Source organism: Alosa sapidissima, chromosome 13 (assembly GCF_018492685.1).
Source record: "Alosa sapidissima isolate fAloSap1 chromosome 13, fAloSap1.pri, whole genome shotgun sequence".
Taxonomy (NCBI): domain Eukaryota; kingdom Metazoa; phylum Chordata; class Actinopteri; order Clupeiformes; family Clupeidae; genus Alosa; species Alosa sapidissima.
Genome location: NC_055969.1, coordinates 31,644,133 through 31,648,126, shown reverse-complemented (window position 1 = coordinate 31,648,126; position 3,994 = coordinate 31,644,133). Strand labels below are relative to the sequence as shown.

General features: G+C 41.6%; 1 long non-coding RNA gene across 1 annotated transcript; it reads right to left on the bottom strand.

Annotated features, from left to right (window-relative positions):
- Positions 1-330: 330 nt before the first annotated feature.
- Positions 331-2,858, bottom strand: LOC121680965. The gene is made up of 3 exons (XR_006021893.1): positions 2,824-2,858; positions 572-904; positions 331-473 (listed from the first exon to the last, which is right to left on the bottom strand). It is a non-coding gene; the product is annotated as an uncharacterized LOC121680965 (long non-coding RNA).
- Positions 2,859-3,994: the final 1,136 nt, after the last annotated feature.

The following is a 3,994-nucleotide window of genomic DNA, read 5'->3' as shown; positions in this document are numbered from 1 at the left end:
AGTTCTCAACAGAAGATAATACAGATGGGTTCCAACCTTGAAATACAACAACATGGAGATTAAGCTTGAGCAAAACATCTGCATCCACTGGACTGTATTACTCCATATTCCTGTAGATGACTACGGTGGTTGTGGTGTCTTCTATGAATGTTGTGGTCGGATGGATCTTGCTATTCATGAATTATTTTCATAAAAATAGTAAAGAGTAAAAAAGAAATCAGTATTCATAACTGCTCAAAGCAAAACAAGCTGTTAATTGTTTAACTCAATAGAGAGTGTAGGGGTGAATGCATGATGTGTATGTGTGTGTGAGAGAGACCGCACCTTTTTTATGGGTGAAGCAGTACACACAAGCAGAGGAGATGAACACGGTAACAAGCAAACAAGTGGGACACAAACTGACCAGTAAAATCCAGCAGTGCCCACATTCAGGAGGAGGACAGCTGGGAGACTTGGCACTGGGCAGAAGGTTTCTATAGAAAAACACACAAACACATTCATATGTATAAATATACACACATAGCTGATATCTCGCAGGCAAAACAATAACAATACTGAGTAATGAATTTACCTTCAAAAGTCACTTTGAAAGTTGTACCAAATGGTTCTCTTTTCTGTAAGCCAGTCTTTGAGCCGGCGCAGTAGTAAAGTCCAAGGTCCCCCTCAGTGATGTTCTCAATCCTCAGAACACTGGATTTATTTGAGGTTGTAATACTGTAGCGAGGTATTGTCCATTTGCTTGCTATGGAGAGTACTGGCTGATACACATGGGTGCACTTTCTGCTCCACTCTATAACTACCATGTTTGTTTCTGAGTTACACTGCAAGGTGATGTTGTCTCCTGGCTGGACTCTTTGCTCAACCACTTCTCCAAAGACTCTCTCCACACCATAAAATAGCATGACTAAAAAAAAAAAAGTAAGGTGTAAGCATCTGTTGGTAAAAATATGGCATTCCAAAGTGAGACACAAGATCCAGTCACGGAGAAGTACAATCAAGATGCAGAGTTTAATTTGCCTGTATACAGGAGATAGGTACACATGCACAATGCACTTTAGAATATGCGTCTCTGAAATGACACAGAATTATCCAGGGTTTAAGTACACAACAGCAAAGGATAGTTATAATCAATAATGCAAATTGTAAAGGATAATTAATGAAAAATGGCTTTTGGCGTAAAACAAGAAGTGATATCAACCCTGACACCTTGCACTATCCATGGTTGGGATAGATATCATGAAGTAGTAGGAGCATATTTTTAGTGTCAAAGTGACCTACTAATGAGAAATGCAGAACATTAAACCACATATTGGAATATTGGACTTAATGCTCTATTCCACTTTCTCTCACATCTAAAAACATGAGCCATTGTAAAGAAAGATCAGTAGTAAAAATGTAGCCTAGAAATCTAGACGCACCCTAGCGGCGGCAAATTAATTTGCTCAGCCTGTACGTCTAGTATCAAACCATAGGGATTTCTATTGGCTGACGCCGTGGACTTCATCCAATCACAGCGCTCTAGTTTGTTAGAGAGTCTTAAGGCGGGCTTAACAGGATAACGACAGTCCTGTGACGGTGAACAACAAAGAAGGTGGCTATGGCTAACGAAGAGCGGTTGTTTGAATTGGCGTTGGCATCAACTTTGGAGGAGTTGGACTTGTGCTTTTCTTTGAAAGTTGAGCAACACAATGCACTTAAGTAATTCCTTTCGAAGAAGGATGTATTTGCCGTTTTGCCGACCGGATACGGATATGGTCGTAGCGCTGGCCTATTGCATGCCTAGGCAGTTTGAAAGACAATTCTCTGCCCGCCCCTTGGATTAAGCGAGGTAAATGGTTCGATTCCAGACTATACATTTCAATGATATAGGATGGCCCACCAGGCTAGTAAAAATGTGTACTACTCACACAAAACCGTGAAGAGGGTTACACCTAGCTCGTCCATCTTTGTGACTGAGCGGGTTGATTACTGCAGGGTTCTTTGATGCGGATTTCCGTCAGAAGGGGTTCACTTTACCATTAAAGGACAAGTGCTCAGTGATTGGGTCAGACTGATGGAAATGTTCATCTTTTTTTAAACACCATGATGATGTGAGTGAGAGGGTTGAGGTAAAGAAACTGACACTTCATAACAGACAAAATGAACAGAATGAACTGGCCTTCAACCTTTTACACGCTGGATGCACCTTCACAAAGGTCTTTAATTAAATAGATCATCTTTTTAAAGTTGAAAGTGATCAGTCTAAACCACATTAAAGCCATAAACTGTTCCTTATGGGTAAAAGGAAGTGTGTAGATGCTGTTTTACTTGCTAGCACCCATGGGTTTAGCCTACGTCCACCTAATCCAAGGTGCTAGCACCCATGGGTTTAGCCTACGTCCACCTAATCCAAGATGCTAGCACCCATGGGTTTAGCCTACGTCCACCTAATCCAAGTGCTAGCACCCATGGGTTTAGCCTACGTCCACCTAATCCAAGGTGCTGCAGGTTTGCGCCTGCCGCCTAGGCAGGATGGCGTGGTCAAAACACAAAACAGGTTACACCATGAAGTTAACTACAGTTCATAGACCATGTGAAACACCTAAGACCACTTATTCCAAGCTGTATTCAAAGTCACCAAAGAAGATTATCTTCTTTATAGTTATAGGTCCAGGAGCATGTGTGGAGAGTGACTCAATCAAAAGGAAACAAGCGTGATTGAATACCGTTGATTCATTTGACAAGGTCTGCAGCATGAGTTTGAATGGAGTCTAAGGCTGAAACCTTATTCACCACAATGATATAGGATGGCCCGCCAGGCTAGTAAAAATGTGTACTACTCACACAAAACCGTGAAGAGGGTTACACCTAGCTCGTCCATCTTTGTGACCGAGCGGGTTGATTACTGCAGGGTTCTTTGATGCGGATTTCCGTTAGGAGGGGTTCACTTTACCATTAAAGGACAAGAGCTCAGTGATTGGGTCAGACTGATGGAAATTTTTCATCTTCTTTTAACACCATGTGAGAATGCGAAGTTAAGAGAATTTGTTACTGTAGCACTTAAACTCTAAATAAATGACCAGGACAAATTGGCCCTTTTTAGGCTGAATACATCTCACTGTGAGTAAAATGGATTATCTTTATGAAGGTGGTTATGGTTATGGATTTAGCAGACGCCTTTGTCCATGTGGTTGGTCACAGACCACAATCAGCCATGAATTGTTAACACTTTGCCCTAACAGGATGCAGGCGAAGAAGTGCTGTGCAGTGTTATTGAAGCAGAATTGTTGTTTCTATTCGGTTTCTATTCTCTTTTGGTCGCTCACGTTGTTATCCTATACTGGACGACAAACATGTAAAGGATCCAGTGTGGACAGAGAGCATTCAATGCTACGCTACAGTGAGGCGCTCGTAGGCTATACAGTTAGGACGAGCTGTGAGACGCTCGTAGGCTATATAGTTAGGACGAGCTGTGAGACGCTCGTAGGCTATATAGTTAGGACGAGCTTTGAGGCGCTCGTAGGCTATATAGTTAGGACGAGCTGTGACATGTTGGCACAATCCTATTTGGCTCCTGCATGTTTTCACTGAACTCTTATCACACACATTTAACTAAAAACTGTTGTTGATCAGAGAGAATACACACTCTGGAAGTGAGCAGACAATGCTATATCTCTTCTTATATTACCTCCAAGAAAGGGACTTGAACGCTGTTTATAGATGACTACTACCTGCCCTAAAGCTCATGTTCCTATATGTGAGGCCCTAGACCAAAAACGAGCTTCCAGAAGCATGCTACATTTGTATTTGTAGGTCACAATAAGGAAGAATGTTAGCAAACTCACTCATTCCTTAAAATACTCACAGGGCACTTCGTATATCTTTCTCTGACAATCATAGGGGATATGTAGCCTGTTATTATGTTATAATACAGTTGCAGTACTGTAGCTATATGAAACCTCTCTCACAGTTAAGTGGATACTATGAGAACAAAACTCAGAATTACATGAGGATG